Source organism: Euwallacea fornicatus, chromosome 23, assembly GCF_040115645.1.
Source record: "Euwallacea fornicatus isolate EFF26 chromosome 23, ASM4011564v1, whole genome shotgun sequence".
Lineage (NCBI taxonomy): Eukaryota > Metazoa > Arthropoda > Insecta > Coleoptera > Curculionidae > Euwallacea > Euwallacea fornicatus.
In genome coordinates, this window is record NC_089563.1 from 1,849,831 (window position 1) to 1,871,709 (window position 21,879).

At 34.5% G+C, this 21,879-nt stretch overlaps 1 protein-coding gene across 1 annotated transcript in view; it reads left to right on the forward strand.

Moving 5' to 3' along the window:
• The first annotated feature begins 1,908 nt into the window (after positions 1-1,908).
• Positions 1,909-21,879, forward strand: part of LOC136346634 (guanylate cyclase 32E-like) — a 93,142-nt gene continuing 73,171 nt past the window's right edge. The window contains exon 1 of the mRNA XM_066295955.1: positions 1,909-1,990. The gene's annotated coding sequence lies outside the window, so the exon portion shown is untranslated. The remainder of the gene's footprint in view (positions 1,991-21,879) is intronic.

Here is a 21,879-nt window from a genome sequence, read left to right on the forward strand (position 1 = left end):
AAATCGATGGTTTTAATTATAAAATAACACCTTTGTTAATGTTTGCTCTTCTCAAATTTCTTATTTCGTGTGAGAGAAAAATCAATATTAATTGAGTGGTATGTTGAGAGGTTTGGTTGGAAATTGGGTGTAGTGAAAAATTATTGAATTAAGGGCGTAAACAAAAATTTAACCATGAAGGTATATTATGTAGCTTTACTGAAAATGTTTATTAAGTGTGTGTATTGATCAAAAAGAAACTAATAGGCTTAGAAGCGGGAAAGCGAGAGAAAATTGTACATTCAATGAGATACTACTTGAGCCTCTGTTGCCAGTTTCTCATTTTTTTAAAACGTTTATTTGAAAAATTTTATAGGACTGAGACCTTATATTAGAGAGGTACGTTTAGGGGGACCTGCTGTGTTGCCAGCTGTGTAATTTTTCTCTTCCCGTCGTCTGGCATTCGCATCAATAAAAATGGAAAGAAAAACTTCTGTGGCATTCAAGCATCGTTCACTGGCTATGGCTGACATGTTCGACAAACTTACAAGTGGGAGAGAGACAATCCCATAACGTCACGAGGCTCTACTGGGGGCTCGATTGTCACACGGTCCAGAGATTCGCTGCAAATTGTATTGAGTGAGTATTTTCGTGATTTTACTGGTTTTGCAGCTTTTTATTGCTCAAAATATAATCTATATAGTCGAAGCAATAATAAAAAATTATGCAAAACGTGTATTAAATGAATCTCGGGACCACACATAAAATAAAGCAAAGGGTGGATTTCCGAAGAAATCCTTAATCAAACTCGAACTAAACGAAAACGGTAGAATTCCGATTATGCTGGAAACCAGGACGCTCTCGGCATAGCAAAACGTACTAATATTTGAAAGAAGACTTTATTATGGAAATCTAATAGAGTGCCGAATATCTAACAGTATACGGGGTGGTCCGAATTCGTACAGATTTAAGGTTTTCTCCAGATCTAGAGGATATATTAAATAATTAATATAGTTTCCTGTACTTGATTTTAATGAGAAAATTATTGGTTCTCTACAATTTTTAGTTCTCTCTCTACGGGAGGTTTGTCAATATTTGTCTTGAATCCGCATTTTGTAGTTTAAAAGTTGATATGATGAGAAATATGACAAATATTGTAAAAATGTTTTAGTGAATCTGGGAAAAATTCTCCTTTAGCTTCTCAATTCTATTCTAACGGTCAAATTTGTAAGAAAAATGTTTTTTATTTTTTTTCTTTTTTTTCTTTAAAATAGAATCAAACCGAATAAAACGAACCGTGTTTTGTTTATTTTTATATTTCGGACAGATTAAAAAAAAACTTAAATTCTAGTTGAATTTGGACCATCACTATATTCGAGAACATCACCTTTTCTACCGTCAAAACACTTTGAAATCGTTGAGAAAAAACGTGAATTATTGTAATATTTTTAAATTGAAGAAACCTATGATTTAATTAGAATTTTTGTTATGTGTATTAATTTTTTTTTTCAACATCATGTGGCTAATGTAGTGAGGTTTCTACTTATATTCACCCTGTAAAATGCCTTCGTTCTCTGCACACAAAACTTCGTGCCAACGCTTTGAATTTTGAGACTTGCCAAGAGGTTTGTCAAGGATTTTTATTTTTTTGCATGTGAATAGTGACGAAATATATAAAATTGACATCGATGATATTCAATTTCTTCAAGAAACGTTGACAAAAGTTTTCCTTGCCGAGGTATATGTATTATGGTCCAGGAACGGTTCCGTTAAATGAGGTTCGCAACGGTTGCTGGAATTGTATTAACTTTTGAAGTTTTAGTCAAATGAGTTTTTCGCTTTCTAGACTGTCTGAACTTCTCTTTTTACTTGTTGATATCATGCGCAAAATTTCCTCGGGGAACTTGCAGATTTTCCTTTCAATCCGCAGTACGATCCCGTGTCGGAAGGGCGGAAACTTGTGCTTTCCATGGTGCGCGAAATTTTACGAGTGAGTGCGATTTAAGTTACGGTAAGTCAAACATTCTATTAACTAAAATTATTTATAATACAATTAAATTCTTAAGTGTAATCATATCTCCAATGTTTAAATTTAATTTCGATCTTACCTAGAGCCAATAATAGTTTTCATCTGACCGATGTTATTTTAACGCTCAGTGTCTGATATGTCAATTATTCTTCAAAAACACTGGAATAAAAACACTAACCAGGAAAATTGACTAAAGTAATTTGTTATTGTTTACAATATATTGTTACCCTAATAAAGTGCGTGAGTGTTGATGTTGTTTAGAAGGGTAAAATTGTGCCAAATGCATGTTTATTGAAAATTACTGCTCTCAACTTTATAGTCCATTAAAGTTAATTGGAAAACGAAGTGGAAGGATCGTTTGATGGCGGGATTATAAGGGAAGTTTTTGAATACCATCTGTAAAAGCAAAAAGGGCGATAACTGAATTTGCATGTTGATACTTTCCAAATGTACCTTATTCGTACAAGGTCTTTCATCTTAAGGGTGGAAGATATTAAATTCATCGGCTGTAAGGTGAGTGAAAGTTTGTATTTTTGATTTCCTAAATTTAATATTAATTTCCAGACATAAATTAGCATTTACAACCGCAAATTTGGGGCTGTAAAACCATGAAATATAAATTTCAGCCTTGAGCCTTGAGCCTATTTGAGATGAGTTTTGAAAAGGATGGGAAAGAAATTAAGGACAGGTTATTTCTAGGACCACAAAAACTTTATTTGGACATAAAATAAGGGTTATGGTATTTTTTTTTTTTTATTTTAATGACCCAAGGCACTGCAACAAAAACTTAATAACTTCGGGGTGCCTTTGACCAAGGGGATTATTATTTATTTAAGCTGAAAATTTTTAATTAAAGAATTACAGTTTGGAGAAATATTTTCCGTGAAATCCCAGTGAGTTTCTTTAAAGTTTTAATAAAATACAAAATTAAAATTTGATATATCTTTTTTCTCGTCTACACAAAGATTTTAAGAACATTTAGACTCTGAATAACGGTTAAAATGTAAATTTGTCTCGTAATGCCATTATTACTTTTAACAATATTTCAGAAAGGCTTTCTCCCACATAAATTTCCCGTATTTGACTCATTAATTACTTGCCATTGCAAGCATGAATAAATCTTATTTTTTTACATTAAATGGAAACAGTGCCACAATCACTTTTCCAATAATCATGATTAATTTGATTTCAATCTAAGCGAATACCAGAAGGAGAGGGTTATTACTATTATAAATCTCTGTGGGCGTGTTGCCAGAGTGTTACAAATTTTCTACTGTCTTAAGATTTACGATTACTCTTTGCTGTTGGTAAAGTGTGATAATCGTTACAAGACTTCAAGGGTTTTACGTCTCGTATTTCTTGTTAAACAGTTACAGTCTAAAAAATGTCAATTTAAAAAAAAATTGAATATGCGCAATCTGGAAAGAAATAGAAAATCTTAAAAAATGGTTTGATACGACGAAGATATTAAGACGTTGCATGCTGAGCGGTGTGGAAGTTCTTTATAATACAATAAACATTTTTAACATCGGGCTGGATGCGTCCTAAAGTCAAGGATCAAAAGACCATCAATGAAAATATCATTTTGGAAAATTGCTGAGTAATTCTGCCATTATGATAAATTACTATGAGTGTTCCGTAATTCGAAAAAGTTGCCGATGAACATAGGGCACGTATAACGCAAATTTCGAGTAAAATACAGCTTGAAAAACAAAGTCGTACTTAAAAAAGTTAAAAATTATTAAAAACTATTGTGAAAACTCCTAGATGTTTTAAGAAAGGAGGTACTCCACTGATCATAAAGAATATCGTAATTTCAAGTTTCACAGACGTTCGAGAATAGTCCCGGAAGTACCAAATTTGACATATACAGGGTGTCCCACAAGTGTTTCATTATATTTCAGTAGGTAATAGTACATTGAAAAATAATATGACTCCCTATATAAACCATATTCCAATAATGCTTCATTAAGAAGATACAGGGTGTTAAACTTTACTTAAAAAATCTAACTTTTATTGATATATTCAAAACTGTTTGAGATATGTAAGTGAAATTTGGCATGTTTTGAGAGTTAATGTAGACGCATTTATTTATGCAAAAGGGCTATTTTTCGTTTCACCAGTGACGTGCGTACAGACACCTCTCAGCACATTTTTAAAGAAAAACATGGTGCGCCACTGCTCTTTATCAAAATAAAAATTATTTTTAGAAGTTTAATTTCATTTAGAAGAAAAATGCTCACTTGACTCTTTTTCGTCCGACGTATCGTTTGCCAGTAAAAAATTGAATACTGTCTATATGCACGATATTCTCTAAATGGTTTTAATAATATTAAGTTTGTTTTAAATATTATTTATTTGCTATAACATTATAGAAATTGTTCAAATTGGTGGCCATTTTGTTCAATACATAATTGAGCTCACCTGTTCATTGATACTCTGATACGTTGAAATATTCCAGGTGTGTTTTAAGTTTAACACCCTGTATCTTCTTAATGAAGCATTATTGGAATATGGTTTATATAGGGAGTCATATTATTTTTTAATGTACTATTACCCACTAAAATATAATGAAACACTTGTGGGACACCCTGTATATGACAATTTTTTTGTTAAAAATTTGTCTATATTACAAAGACCTAAACGTAAAAAGTTTATATTTAAAGATTGATCGCTACGTTTCCGAACCGTTTTTAGTGATCCCTTTTAGTGATTTTTTGAACACGGAAAAAATAGGTGATTCAATTCGTTCATTTGAAAGGTCTTAGCCCATCCAACATCAAAGGGTATTTAAATTTTATCCTGGGAGAATCTGGTTTTTCGTTAAAAACTGGAAAATGTCGGGTGGCAGAGCTTAAACGCGGCGGTATCTGCTGCCAAGGCGAACTCTGCAGTGGTCGACCGGACGACAGTTCAGATTTGATCGCTCCAGATATTGCGGTGAAAATCCACAAAACTGTATTGGAAAACGCGCATTTCAAAAAGTACTGGACGTCGCGTTTTGCTGTGTGCAAGACGAACGAAAACAGCGTCGTGAGGATGTTTCAGGGGAGTCTTTAGCAAAGTTTCGCAACGATAAAGACAAGTTTTTGTCGATTCACAACAATCGTGAAACATGAGTCTATAATTTCACACCTGAGACGAACGAGCAATCAAAACCATGGACTCAAAGAGGAGAATCGGCTCCAAAGGAGACGAAATATATTCCATCAGTAGGAAAAGTAATGGATATCAGCTTTTTGGGATGCACGTGAGATATTTTCTTAGTTTTTTATCTCCCTAAAAAAAACAATAAACACAGAATGTTATACAAACACGTTGCAGCGTTTGAGCCAAGAAATGAGGAAAAAGCAATCGCATTCGCAATTTGGCGACAAAGGAAGCTTTATTTCACCAAGACAAAACACCAGTCCACACTTCCGCCATCGCGATGGCTGAAATCAATCAACTAGGTTTCGAACTTTTTCCTCGTCCGTCCTACTCGCCAAATTTAACCCCCACAGAGTTATTTTATATTTCCAAACTCGAAAAAATGACTCGATGGAAAGAAATTTTCTAATAATAAAGGGGTGAAGTCGGAGGTTGACGCTCGTTTTGGAATATTCGAAGCTTTATACTGTGAACAGGGTTTGGAAGTTAGAGAACATGGCTGGGAACAGTGGGTCAATTTCAAAAAATACTATGTTGAAAAATAAGGTAATAATTTCCATTTTTTTTCTTCAAGTGTTAGATCGAGTACTTCTGAGACTATTTTCGTACTTTCAATCTGTACGAATGGAACAAAGCTATAAAATTGCTATCAAAACTGGTTCCTTTCAGATTATTCCGAATTTCCTGTAATGCGGACCAACTTAAAATTTACAATCGAGCTTTTCCCAGTATTGCGATCTATATATCTTTTTAAGGTGTTTAAACTATCCCTTTAAATTCCTCTCCAATTTGCACGTTAAGGTAATTTAACAGACTGTTAAACGGAGTTGTGTGTTTTTATGTTCAAGTAAACACAAAGATTTAGAGCTTTCTTGAGGAGTTGCATGTTTAGTATTTATTTTGGTAAAATACTTGGAATTGAGTGAATGAAATGGAACTTCAGCACTGTCGTAATATTACTTCTTGTAATGGGGGAAACTTTAATTGAAACATTACTCTAGCATGTAAATAGCTGATTAAATCAAGTTGTAATCTTTCTCATCAGAACCCTAACGCAATATTCCATTTCGGCATACACGTCTTAGGTAGAAACTTTTACTACCATAATATTACTTTTTCATCCTCGTTCCGGAACCCCAATATTCCGGTTTCATTTCCTGAATGAAATCTCTAGACTAACCACTTTATGGTAAGGTGTACCATAAGTATGTGCTGCGTCAATAACATCGTTCCGAAATCTTCAACCAACTGCATGGTTTTGAGATATCGGCCTTTAGTTTGAACTTAAGGGATGTTTTTCGGCCTTATAGATACAGCTTTTCCGAAAAGTCGAGGTTAGATACAGGAGCAGTATATTCTTGTCCTATGCACATACAGTCATTCAAAAAAGTAGTTCCTACATACGAATTTGTCACGATAGATTATGTAAATCTATGGGACATTGATGCCGATCAGTGGGTTCTGCTTCCGCGACTGGTTCCTGGGGTTGTAAAGTATTCGAACTTTCGGTTTTTGTCAGACCGATAGGAACTGAAGTTAACTGACTTGAGAAGTAACCTTTAATCGATTTATTTACAACTGAAGTCTTACACTAATTTAGTTATGTAATCGGTGTAAGTATGACCACCGTTTTGGTGAGTACCTCACATCTGGGGGTTGCAGCATCAAAGTGTTTGTTTTCACAAGTTGTGGTGAATTTAATGTATGCAAGTGTCTGTAGTGGGTTATCATTTTGAACTGCTCTGTTTGGTTGGTTTTTGGGAACTGCCCAGATGATCCAAGTATTATATCTTCATGGTCCTTACCCTTGTAGACCCTTAGTTGCTGACATCTGGTCTTTTATTTTAATTGGTTGCAACCACCATATGTTGGCTTTCACTCATCACCCATTGGAGTCGAGTATTTGGGAAGATTCTGGGTTCCCTAAGTGTGGGCAGTAAACCATCCAGCCCGGGTCCTTGAATCTAGTCGAGAACTCTACTCGGTTTTATGATACGCCTTTCAGCCATTGTTGTTAAAGAACTTAGGAATTTTCCCAAAAGTCCGAATTGAGTTCAGACAGAATTAAAATTCTATAAACCGCAATTTTCGATTGAATTTGTTGAAATTTTGTATAATGGAAATTCAAATATAAACTCAGTTTATGTGTTCGAGCAACTTTTGAAAATTTAATTTTTAGAGTGTTTTTCGAGGTCTTAAAAAGCTTCGTTTTGGAAACTTCTTTTGCTGAAATGAATGATGAATTTCGGACTTTTTTGAGAACTTAAAAGGCTGCAACTCCCTCATTTGTGGACCGACTTCGACGAAATTTTCAGGATACATGTAGAAAAATCTCCTCTGCGTGATTATTAAGACCATGTTGAAAAATTTCCAAACGCACAAGAAGTTTCCACAACGAAGTTTTTTTTGAAACCCTGAGAAGCACTCTAAAAATGAAATTTTCAAAAGTTGCTCGAACACGCAAACTGAGTTTAGGTTTGAATTTTCATTATGCGCAATTTGAATGAAATCAGTCTAAAATTACGGTTTACAGAATTTTTTTTTGAGTGCCTGAAGATTTATGAGAATTAAGGATTTTAAATATAAGAATTAAAAGATTAGTGATTTTTTTACTCTTAAAATTCAATTAAAATCATTAATTTGCCTTTGGGTCTCTATAGACATTTTTAAATTTTGAGACTGAATCGTTCCAGTTATAGATACTTCCCAAACAAGTGATTTTTCTCAGTGTAGTAAGTTAACAGGAATTTTCTTGAAATTGTTTGTTTTAATAGTTTTTTCTTTATATATATAAAAGAAGTAGCACTTATATGAGGATATATGATCCCATCATCATCTAAAAGTGCCATAACACATTCGATTCAATTTGCCGTTAGTGAAAGAATGTTGCTAAACACGGCTTACACGTTCGGGTTATCTCCAATAAGCAAACTTTCCATCAAATTATATGTGTTTCTAATTTCAACGAAAAAGCATCTCTTCCAACAACACTTTTGAGAATTTGTCGTTTTATTTCCAAGTCCAAATTTTCTTATGGGGTTCATACCCGGCTGACCTCAAAAGGGTGAGTTTTTCTCAATGTGCCAGTAAGAAATTTTTGGATCCGTTTGATTTTATTACTCCTTGGGAACTTGAGTTCTTACGACTTGCTAAGAACACACTTTCTTTTACCGGTTTAAATTGCCGGTTAGGTTCTTTAACTTTGAAAATAAACAATTCCAAACTTGTTCCAGATTTTTCCTCAGATTTCAGCGATATCATGTATTTTTTGATCGTTTTTGATAGATTTAACAGATCAATCTTTCTCCCCCCTTTCAGACTAATTTGCCTAAAATTGGGACGAACGAAGTTTTCCAAAACTCGTTCTTCTTGCTGCTAATTTATTACCTTTCTGTACTCAACCGCTTCTCGTTTACAACATCATGTAATATGTAATAGTTTAAAGTGAATAATAACGAGGTTGCAAGTATTGGCAGATAACGAAGGGGTGTTTGCTCAAAAGAGAGATCAGTTGCGGTTAAAGTACTTCTTGAATAGAGCGTGAAAATAACCCTGTTTGAAGTGCGTCTCATTTAAAAAAGGTTAAAGGGCGGTTAAATCTCTTGAGCGATAAAGTAATACACCTTTACAAGAAGAGAAAAATACAGTTATTTGACAACTATTAGAGATTTAGAAGTGCAACAAGAAGCTTATTGGAATTTATTTTCATCGTCTTCATCGCTACAAACGCTATCGATCTATACAACAAGTTGGAGGCGCGTTTTCCCTAACTTCAAGTACACGCGATGGTTACAATGTTTACGTGAGTTCATTTCCTTGTCTAATCTTCAGCCACGTATACAGGGCGAGTGAAAACTCGAGGAGAAAAATTAGGAAACGTGTACAATCCGATATTCTGGTAACGAAATGCAGAATACGATTTTTTTTTTGTGGAAGAGGAGTTTGTCGGCGTGAGCAAATGCTATGGCCTGCGAGATCACCGGACTCGAACTCCTTCGATTATTCTGTATGGGGACATTTAAACAATCGGTTTATGCGGCAGAAATTGATAGGTGTGAGCAATTAGTGCGAAAAATAGTGAATAGAGACGAGTATATTCGAAATAGATAAAATATGCAGGCAGCATACCGTGCGTTTATTTCGCGCTGCCAAGCATGTATCCGCGCTAATGGCGATATACTTTTTAGCACTCGTTATAAATATTTTATGATTTTTATTGTCTAACTCTTAATGATAAAAAATGATAACACGCAGAAATTGTGACGTGTAATAAATCGGAAATAAATAGAATCTCAATGCAATTCCACGTATCGCCGTATTAGTTCCTACAGGTTAATTTCATATCTCTCGTAATTAATAATCCCTCTAACCAACCGTCACCGTGCCCTTAGATCGGAATGAGATTCAATTGGGATGGTGAATGGAATAGTATCACGTTTTCTGATTTATCCAGATTTTGCCTGTGAGCCCATGACGGTCCTGGATGAGTTGGGCATCGAAGAGGAGAAGGGCGGCTTTTGGAGTTCGCGGTGGAAGGTGAAACAGCCTTTACTACAGGATTAGTGGTTTGGGGTGGAATCAGACTAGGTGATAGAACTGCTCTGGTGTATACCTTTAAAGCCTGTTGAATACCCGTAGGTACATTCACGGAGTTCGGGAGGCGTTCGCTATACTTTCGAGGGTGAAACAATGTCATATTCTAACAATATGTGGTCACGTTCATGCTGCCGCGGTTCCATTACAATTCCTGCAAGAGGCCCACATCAATATTCTTTCATGGCTCGCACGTTCGCCCAACCGGTCACCCATCGAACATATCTGGGATATGATGGGTCGAAGGTTGGGAATGCTTCTTAACCTTCCAATGAACTGACGACAGCTGTGTGATGAATTACAAGTTGCTTGCGATGAAATTCCTCAACACGCCATAGATTACCTCATTGTAAGTTTGTCTAGGCGAACCTCAGCAGAATGCGTTCGTTCAATCGGAGGGGCAACCCATTACTGAATTTGGGTCGTATAGGATATTGTTTTTCCAATGAATACGTCATAAATCGTTATTGTTAACCCCACAAATATTTTCAGAAAAACCGGTTCAAAAACATCCACTTTTCCTGGGTGATGTGTTTTTTTGCTACACACTATACAATCTTGATTAACATCTTGTTCTGTGTTGGGGAAAATGAAAATACACGTCCGCAAAGGAAAATGTGCATTTTCGGACTTTTGGCGATATAATTATGTTCTTTATCATGTCCATTTCTCTCTCTATTGTAAAACTGATATGGAAAGCTCCCCTCTGGAATTTCTAAAGTAACTTTAATATAAGTTTGCTGCGTCGTGCAACAGACAAAAGCAGACTATTAGGGCTTTAATTCGTTTTAATTACCGACTTTAGATCCAAATGAAAAATCCTCGAAGCTTGTCCAGAATTGCAATATATCCTTTTGTAAACAGAATCATCAGGAGACCTCTCCGGGGTAAATATTGCAGTTGTTTTATTCCAAAGGTCTGCGAACCAACAAACACGAGTTCCGGAATCGTTAAATGAAGAATAAGCATTAGACATTGTTTGATTTTCTCATAAATTAGCAATTGAGAAGAGTCTGCCTACTGGGTGTTTTTTTTTTTTTTATCAATGATAACCAGTTCATGGAATCACACGAGGAAGGTACACACATTATTAGGTTTCGTCCAGCACGAACTTATTCCGGATAGTAAAACATTTTCAGAAATACATGGGACAAATCCAAATCGGTCTGTTTCTAACTATTTCTGATAGTCTACAATCGGTTTTCTTCTCTGTTCGAACAGATTTATGAAATACGAAAATTGTGTGCCCGCTGGTCACTAGGGCTTATTCGTGTAATGATATTAGCGATAAGCTCTTGAGTAATGGACAGTTCCTGAGGATTAATATCGTTTCATGAAAATTTCATTCTCGAATCATTCCAGAAGATTTAGGCGAAGATAGAAAATTGTGTCAATTGCAGAGTTCACCTAGAATTCTTCTTGTTAAGAATGAGCGTCGGCGTTTCAGAGGCACAATTTTTAATGATTTTTATGTCCAATAAATCCATTACACGAACCACTGTCCACGATAAAATATTGTTAATTCCTGTTAATAGACTTTTGTGATTGGTAATCAACATTGTGATAATATTTTCGGTTCGGCGCTAGTTCGTACTCATTTTCATTAGTCGAAGGAATAAATCATTCCTCCACCTTTTATAATCGCTGTATAGACTTTCAATAACTATAAAAATAATGGAAAATGCTAAAAAGTCTCCCGCTGCAGCTACTGGTTTGTTTATCTGGAGGTAGAGCTAAATCCCTAAATGGAGAAATTCCGTTTATCCATTTGGGAAATTCGTTAACAAAATTGCTTGAAGCATGATATCCGGCGAAAAGGGTTTTGTTTAAAAGGTAACTTATTACTCTTTTTAAACTGTTATTTTGCATTTCTAAAGCTGTAACAAAAGTCCACCAAAGCTAATTTTTTCCCCTAAAGAGATATTTTATTTTCGCAGATTTGTCTGCTATTTGTCTCTAGCGATTCAGGAGCTTTTAAAAGTTCTTTTAGAGCCACATTTCGTAATGATGTTTCGGGAAGTTATTTTAGCCCCCATAAATTAAAATTCTTGCGTGCCAACCTTAAAAGTACCAAGAAATGGAAACAAATTAGTCGTCCCAGGGTAGTACGTACAGTGTCTAAAAAGGGATTAAGCATGTCAGAAGGGCAGTGGACGATTTTTGATTGTGAAATAGGCGCAAATAGGAGCTAAAAGGTGTTATGGTACCATCTTTTACTCTGGTTTGGCTGCCATGGATTAGTGTCTGATTTTCCAAAAAAACAGTCCTTTTTCCCAATAATCGCCGTCGCGCTGAGCGAGTTTTCGTGTTTTTATATGAGATATTTAGCAGTAACTGCGAGATATTTCTGTGAAAATTAAATGAAGAAATGTAAATATACCGCAGCGAAATGCATTTTATGACATTAAAACGTTTCTTCGGGTGTCGAGATAATTTTCTAAGTGGAACAAGACAGTAAGTAGATTGGAACTTCAAAGTAACTCGATTCTGTATGTAAATATTACGTTCCAGAGATCTGCAATTAAGAGTTAAAATTCGGGACCCGAAGCGAAGTTTGTTTGAACAAATTATGCCTTAATCAAAATTAATTAAAAAATCCCGCTCAAAACGATTGTTCTTTTAAACAATTGGATACACTGACGATTTCAAAAATCAAATAGTGCTTTGATGAAATAAATATGAATGGAACTAAAACGATTTCAGTTCGGAACTATTTTTATTAAAAGGGATATGGCAGCATCATTCATCTCCCATATTTGCTCATTTCATGGCGTTCATGGGCAATTAAAATGAAAAATCGCGAATAAAGCCATCATTCTACAATACACAATATTGACAAAAAAATTGAATGGAGGTGGAGTTACCTGGTGTATGATTTTTAAAGTTGTCCCTTTTGCCAGTTTAAAATATACCTAGGGTGATTCTAATTCATTCAAGCTCCCCGTATAGTAATCGTTTTGCGCCCTCTATGAAAACTGAGGAGTTGTGTTTTCTTTAAAAATATATTTTTTAGAAACATTAAATTAAATTATTTTTAAATTTTAAATTAATTTTTTTTTAATTATTTAATATTAAAAGCGAATTTTTAAATTTAAAAAATCGCGAACTGAAAAAATTCCCGAAGCAATTCGAGCCATTAGGAAATTATCGGTAAAATTTTCTTTTTATCAGAGTCGCATGTAAATTACGCTGAAATGGGGGAGAATCATCGATGTGGTGTACGTTCCGTGAAGATCCAACAGAGATAACAAGAATTGGGCTTCGAAGGGCGAAGCAACAAAATAAGGAGGAGCTTTAACCGTTGTTAATGAGAAAATTGCAATTATGTATGATTTAGACCGATAAAGAAAACGAGTTCTTTAATTGAGGTAAACAACTTGAATAATGGTTTAGTTTAATTTCTTTTAGTTTAGTTTCACTATACCTACTTAAAATTTGTGTGAAAGTATGCATTAGACGAAACTAGGCATTTCTGAATTGAGTAACATTTTTTTACGAACGTCCTTATCTCAGCACGCACCTTAAGGAGGGGAATACATAAAGCAAAGTTTTTTGGGAATTAATCTTCTTAAAATGAAAGGAAAATGTCTCTAGATTATTCTAGGAAAATTGTGCCACTAATTCGGGGTTTTCTTCTGTATAATTTCGTGCTAAATGTGCGATGGCGTCAGGTCGGCCGGAGCGTGCAAGTAGTGGAGACGCTCGGACCAGAAGAATACAACCCCCACCTCCTTTTCCCCAAGATGTGCAAATTAACATTTTGCCGATATACGAAAGCTTGCCAGGGGAGGGTCTGATGGAAAGGTGTTTAGGGGGTCATTCGCAAAACGTTAATTAAAGTTTGAATGCTCACATTTGGCGTTTCTCTCTCTAAAACTTTAAACTCTCTCTTTTTTGAAATCCGAAATTTTGCACGCGGTTCGCAATCACTCGATAACGCAGCAATCGATTTCGCTCAAATTTTGAGAGAACATTTTGTAAGTCATTGACCTTTGCACGAACCTCTCGAATATTTCCTGTTCGGCTCCATAAACAAATTGTCAACAGCAATTTCAAAAAAAAAAATTCTTTTTTTTGTAAAGGTCTTTTTTGAAATGTTCATAACCTTTTAGGTTGATGCAAAGCTCATTTCCAAAAATTTACGAAATTTTTTGGCACTTCTGTTGCAGATGATTTTACCAACCTCCGCAGTGTAGATTTCTGGCGAGTACGTTTTAAGCCGCCTGTGTATTACGATTAATAAATATTACAAGAAAAAAGCACTTCGTAGTTATTATAGCCAACAATAACATCGTAAAGTTGGAAATCAGAGGACGCAGTAATTTTCGAGGAAAAATTTCTTAAAAATCAAGCGTTCTATGTGTACTTTTTACCTTAAGGCAAAAGCAGATTTCTCAAAAATCACACGGTTAATTTAAAGATTAGATTTTACAAAAAAAAAATTACAAGTTTGGAGGATTTTGGTACCAAAATCGCTCGTTCTAAAGCCTCCATTTAGGTTAGAACCAGGTTTAGATAGACACCGGAATTTTCCAGAGTTCTCGCATTTAATATTCGGATTAAAACGTAATAAATCTGCATAAAACTTGCCATCTGCTATATACTCGAGCCTGTAACATGCGTTAGCATTAGTGAAGAACGATTAAAACTTGGTTTAGCCAATTATTTGTATTCAAAGCGAAATTCCCACTTAAGTGTTTTCCATGAAATATACAATGCGTTGCGATGTTTGCTTAAACGAAAATAGCAGAACTCCTTTTATTCGCCGATTAAATGAGCCCTATGGAGTAAATTACTCCTAAAAGGACGTTTTGAGTACATTAAACAGACCCGGGAATAGGAACATAAAAGGTAATAAAGCTACAACGATTATTGCATTTTCCACTAGGAAAAGTTAAAAGGAATCACGTAACAACGTGGAAAGAAAGTCATGCTTAGTTTCGGCATAGTTTGTCTTTGTCTCACCCGCATAATGTGAAACCAAGAGAATGTTGCCATCACGTAGTCGGAATATTATTGCAAAAAAGCATTGTTTTGCCACTGTTGATCGTGTTGAACTGATAATCATCATTGGGACCTGTATGCACTTTAATGACCCAAAATTCTAGAGGAATGAAAATCTAAGAAATTTTTGCTTTTTCTCAAGACTTCGATGAAAGCATTTCAATCCGGAACACACTAAATGCAAAGTATCTTTCAAAAATATGATTTAAGATCAGACCTCAAAGGTTGCTCTTTTTTCTTAAGCCTGAGTATATTTTTGTGTGCACAGGGTGTCTTGTATTAGCGGGTCAAATCGCTAACCGGAGATTAGTTGCGCGAAAGCAATTCGACTTTCCTTATGACATCTTTTACCTTAATGCTCTCTACTCACTCCACAGGGTGTGAAATTTAGCCAAAAAAAAAACATTATTGTTAATAAGTTGGGTGTTTCTTAACATATTTTTAAAAAATTCGCAGCGATGCATAACTTGACGATTTCTTGTGATATGCGTAAAAAAAATTCGAGAAAAAATAATAATAATGGCGAATCGTGTGCACGTTATCCCCCTAACTTTGTTTTTGCATTCGCCAATGGTGCATCTGTTCAGTTGCTCAAACTAATTATTTTTTTATCTAGGTTTCTTCAGTCTCGTAAAATTTTTATTTGCATCTCACTTTAAAAGATATTTCAGCCAATTGCTCCCCAAAAACGTCGCTTCCGCTATTTATTTAATTAATTAACCACGTCGGGAAGACAAAATTTCACAAATTGTTTATAACAATAGCGTTCGAGCACGTGAACGATGGCTTCTCAAGTGGAAAATCAAGCGAAACTTACCTAAAATACCAAAACGACAATCGTCTGTGTTTTGGAACCAAGTTCTCGATATATGAAAGCCACGTGTTGGAGGGCAATAAGGTGAAGTATCCTCTAGAGTAAGCTGTAAATCAAAATTTTTCAAAAATACAGAGATCCAGATAAAGAAACAACTAATTTGAACAACTAAACAAATGACATCATTGGCGTGCACAAAAAAAAAAGTTGAAAGAAAAAACGTAAAAGGGACCCCCATTTTCTCCAATTTATCTCCAACTTTTCTTATTCGAATAATAGGAAATAGGTGCTTAGCTAAACTATACATTACTGCAAAATTTCACTAAAACATGTTAAGAAACAACTAAGTTATTAACAAAAGTGATTTTGTTTTATTAATTTTAATACCCCATGTAGTAAGTATAAGGCACTAAAGAAAAAAGTGATATGAGGAAAATCTAATTATTTTCTCATAAGGAATCTCCGGGTAGAAGATTGACCTACTAATACGCGACACCCTGTATAATTAAGTATCCATTTAAAAATGAAGGTTTCCAAGTCATGTTGTACGTTAATAGCATCCCATTATATAAATCTCCCGTTTTAACCCATTTTGTAATTAATTATGTGCCTGTTTCTACAGCTTCCATTGTTTCAAAGTCTGTTCGAACATTCTTTGTTGTAAATATTTGCCTTCTATATACAAAACAAGACCTTTTTTTGTTAATTAAATAGCACTCTGATCTTCTGTCTTCTCGTTTTAGGATTTGCATGCACATTGCTAATAACTACCAGTTATTGTAAAAAAATCTTCTTTTCCTTTTATCGAATTTAGCCCCTCCACAATGCGGACTAATAAGGCTACGTAATTACTAACTGGAACTTCATTCGTGTAGAGGTAAAATTATATGGTGCGAGTGAAAAAATCCGGAAAATATATATTCTTCGTGGAAATGCGCAACAGACAAAAATATATGCGGCCTCAATTTTCATCCTCGGAAAATGTGAGGGGCCATATTCATACATCGCATCTAGGCTACATGTCCTAATGGGGTACCTTCGCCTGGGTTAATTAGCTGTAAAAGACTACGTGGTGGAGATTATACGGAGGAATCTGATGAAAATTGAAAGCCTTCCAAAGCAACGTAATTAATATGTTATTTATGTAAATTAAATGAGGCCAGGTCAAATCGGGGAGATGGAAGAACGTTATTGGGACGCTGAGTAATCTTGGCTATCAGTAATTTCATTTATACGAACTGACCTTAACTGACTTTGTGTTAAATAGACGGCATTTATTAGATATAATTCTTTTCGAATGTTGCTGAAGAGAAAATGCGTACATGAGCTTCTACCGGAGAATTCTACAATTCATGTTTTTGGGGCTCAAAAAGGATATATCATCTGAAAAATAATTTATTAAACTACGATCGTTAATCATTTTAAAAATCTGTTTTATGTTTTATAAAATATGACTGAATTTCAAGCCCGAACTACTTACATAAAATATCAGAGAAAGACTAAATCGCCAGAAGGGATTAGTTGAATTCCTGCATCTTTACATATACTTTCGATGCCGTTTTTTGCTCCAAAATATTATCGTACTAGATATACAGTTTAGTAAGTTTAACTGGAACAAATTCAGTATTTACATGGCATTTGATTTTTAGCAAAATTGCTTAAACACGTCATTTTTTGTTTCACTCGATACACTTTTTGGTAGTATTCTGATGCTGCAAATGTCAACCCCTTAGCCAAGGGGACAGTTAAGTTAAAAGTTTAAGTGGAAAAGGTGGTTCAAGTGATACCTCCTTTTTAAAAATCTTTTCAACCTGACTTTATCTGAGATAATACTTTTAATCGTAGAGAAAAGTAATACTAAAAATAAATTGTTTTCAGACGTAAATGTTCTTTATTTACTTGACTTTTTTTACGAAACTTTTCTGAATTACCACAAAATCTGAGTATTCCTTCAATGCAAACGTTAGTTCATTTCTTTTAATACAGAAAAGAAGTACTTCACGTAAGTTATAAAATTCCTAATAATGCCTAAGTTAACTGGACTTCACAAAAGCGAAATTTTAATGATTAATGGGTACGGCGATAAAATCCGAACACAAAATGAGAATGTTCAATTATTTTCGACAAATGCATCCTGATTTGTCACCCATTAATCAAAAGATCATAACTAAATTGGAAAAAGCTTTCGATGGATAGGAAGAAGAGACTCAACGGAATGGCCACCGAGATCTCCCGAACTCACTCCACTCGATTTCTTTTTATGGGGACGCTTGAAATCGAAGGTTCTCTATACGAAATAACGTGATATCGACGAACTCAAAGGACGCATTAGATTAGAAATTAGGCAAATCACTTCAAATACTTTAGAAAATGTGATAGATGAGTTTTATCGCCGTTTAGGGCTGTGCCAGGCAGTCCACGGCGAATATTTCGAACAGTTCCTAAGTTGAAGGTAATAATAATTTGATTGTTTAAAATATTGCTTACTTTTAGCGTTATCTTGCTCTATGGTGAAGAGTAATATGTCAGATAAAGTCAGCTTAAAAAGATCTTTAAAATGATTTATCACTTGAACCCCCTTTTCATTGAATCTTTTAAGGGTAAGTGTCACCCCAGCTAAGGGGTTGACACTTGTGGTATTAGGTACTAGCTGAATGCGTATCGTGTAAAATAAAAATTGACGTGTTTAAAAAATTTTGCAGAAAATCAAATGCCATGTAAATACCGAATTTATTCCAGTTAAAGTTGCCACACTGTATGTATGTCGAACAATGTCGAGTGAGATGTCTGGTATGTTGATTAGATAGGTAGTGGTAGGCTAAGAATAATTATGGTCGAGACACGGTATTTTCGCCATGTAACCAAGGCTTAGTAATAAACGGAAATATGTACTTTTATCATCGTGTGGTCGTAGTACCGCTGCTATAGTTCGACTTAACCTTCGAACCGATCATGGCAAACGGTAGTCATCATCATATCCGGATAATTTATGTACAGAGCCTCGAAAAAGATTTTTTTTTTTTTGTGTTATTAATTTGTATTGTTCGATATAGTTTTCTTTTGTATTCCCAGAGGATAAAATATAATTCCAAGTAAATTGATAGAAAAAAGGCCATTTTTAGAAGCTTTTAATCAATCACTTTGATCTTCATTAAATTTTGAAAGGTCTATTAACACCATTACATGAGGAAAAAAAGTAATTGAAAGTAGAGTATTAATGAAACTTGTCAAAGAGTCAAGAATACAAATTAACCATTTCCATGGGTTTACGCCAGATTAATCCATCCCAGCACTGTTATTTTGTTGTAACTTTCCAATTTGCTGAAAATAGCCCTGATCAAGAGCATTGGGGATTAATTGGATTTACCTGGATAAGTTCAATTTTCTAGATAATTGGAAGAGCGAAAAAATTTGTTTCAAATAAAATAAATATAGAGATTCTTTATGCTAACAAATAATGTATTTTGCTCCACGCTACACTAAGAATCTTCTCTGACTTGGTTAAATGCATCTATGAAAAAATCCATTTATAGATTAGATGGAACTAGAGGCTTCTTTCAGTACTTCGTTGATTTGTCTTCATAGGTTTTCATTGGAGCGCATTGGGGACACGTGTTTGAAGTTTTCGTGCTCGAATGGGTTATTTATGAATGTATCAATTACGATTGATATAAATATTGTATAACCAATGAAACGGCTCGTTAATGTAATAATCTTTACATGTGGCAGCAATTTTGATTGGGTTACGATTACATTTCAAACAAAATTAGGTAAATCAATTAATGTTATGTGAACTCTATTTGGCTTGATATGCAGTAGATGCGTTGCTAAAAAATGCCACACTCCTTGCAACAGATCAGAAAAACTTATCGGTTCATATAAATGTACAAGAAGATTAAAGGCGCACGAGAAATGATTTTCGTAGTCTCAAATTTTCTCTAAAAACGTATGAGCCCTCTCAAAAATACCAACCGACACTTTCCCTAACTCAAGAAAAACTTTAATCTGAACCTTATAAAATATTTCTTGGTGATTTTTCAAAGGCCATAATTAGATATACTGCGTGTACGTAAAGTATGGAATTAATTCATTTTCTCGGGCAGGAATGAATATAGTCGTCGACTTTAGTTTAAAATTCCAGATATATTGGCTGGATAATATCAACTGTGACGTCTTCATTGGCCTAGATGTGACGTTAGTGTTAATTTTTTTTAATGGTAATTGCTGTTTTCAATGATTTTGTGTTAAAGTGCGTGCTTTTTCACGTACGAAATATAACATTTTTTATTATGTTATATAGCAGATTTTTTGATAAATTCCTCGAAAACTAATTTCCGCTCGGATATTTGTTGCTAAATAAAACATACATCTTCTGTTGCGTTTACGATCTATCACGGCACCTAATCATCATAAAAATTTCAATTCATCGTACTCTGAATACATGCATTGTAATACAATTTTTTTTTTTTTAATTAAACCTTCACTAAGTCAAAGTAACGCTTAGAAACGTGAAAATTAAAATATTATTGGTATGTTTTGTATTAAACGAATGAAAACATCTCTTCTATGTATGTACAAATAAACAGGCCTACCAAATGAATCAACAGACGATTACCCGATCCGTTTAGTGAAAGTCCATATTTTATCATTAGACACCCCGAGGAAAAACGTGATTTGAGAATTTATCAAGGAATTTGTTATATAACGTAGAAAAAATGTATGTCTAATACGTAAAACCTGCGCCCTTTCTCATGAAATTGTCAAAAGCAGGGGTTATAATTTAAACAATTTAATATTAACTTCATAACTGGAATAATAATGACGTCACAGCTAATATTATTCAAACCAAAATATGTGCAAATTTAAATTTAAGTCAACGTATCCCCACATTAAAAATTTTTTTAAGTTCAGACCGAGAAAATACATCCAAGAAATGATAAAAATATGATGGTACGTAATGAAATCATAACCGCCAAGGCCGTAAAATATTTCCGATGTCTAAGCTAGCGGACCAAACGGGTATTGCTTCAGTCTCGGTTGCGAAACGATGAATATTTGAGGCGCGCCGCTACTTCGCGCAGAGACCGGTACTCGTAGGGGTATGGAAACTAGAAACAGTGGCGCCGACGAAGGGCGGCTTTGAAGACTTCTTGAAAATTTAAACAAATAGACGGTGACGACAGAGATGTTATTCGAAGAATTATCTACAATTTTTATAAAGAAACTATGATACCTACACTAGAAATGATTCGAGAAAAGTTAAGTAACTACTCACATTATAAATATAATTTTTTTACCACATTGCGAGCTATTATAATGGAAAACGGCTTTAAAAATAAACAAAAAATCGATATCAATGGTGGTAATGGAGTTGCTAGGAATAGTTGGTTTGCGGGGAGAATATTTACGTAAAATAACGAAATATCGACTATTAGGAAGACGTATAATTTATTTAGATGAAACGTGGTTCGATACTCACGATATGATTAAATGTGGTTGGGTAGATAACTAGAAAAATTGTGGTTTAGATACTCCATGTTCGAGAGGCAAACAAATTATTATTCTGCACGCTGACAGTGAAAATGGATATTTGCCAAAGGGTTGTTGTTGTCCGCTAAAAATATAACCCAATTCTCTGCTGATTACCGTGAACACATGGCCGATCAACTAATTGAAAAATAGATCACTGAGCAACTACTACCAAACATCCCCCCTAACTCAGCCATTGTGATGGCCAATGTCCCTTATCATTCCGGGTAATTAGTCAAGATCCCCAATAATAGTATATAGGAACACGACATAATCAACTTTACAAAGGACAAATGTATATATTCGAGAAAAAAAACAGCAAAAAATAATTATTAGACATTATTATGTTTATTAGACTTTATTAAGTCTTTAAATTTTAAAAATCAGTATAAGGACCAACAATTTTGGGGTTATCGCGCTATTATTGCATTTTTAATCCAATGGGGGGATCATGGAAAAATGATTATGAAAGATTTATCGTATTTTTTGAAAATATTCGGTGGATGATAAGTAAATTAGATAACATAGTGTGGAAAATTCGTGTGTCCCTTCTGTTGCCTCAATAATTATTCAGCCGGGCATCGATAGTGACTCCACTGATGATGAGAATGATGAAACTCGTATTTAAATTGAAATAAAAAATAATATGTACATGGGCCTCTTATGGGGGTGTGATAACCTGATGGAGAAGCGAGGGGGGTTCAATTAAGAATAAGTTGCGGTTTGGAATGGTCAATAGCAATAAATAAGCAGGTTTTTCAGTTTTATTTTACAAGCGTAG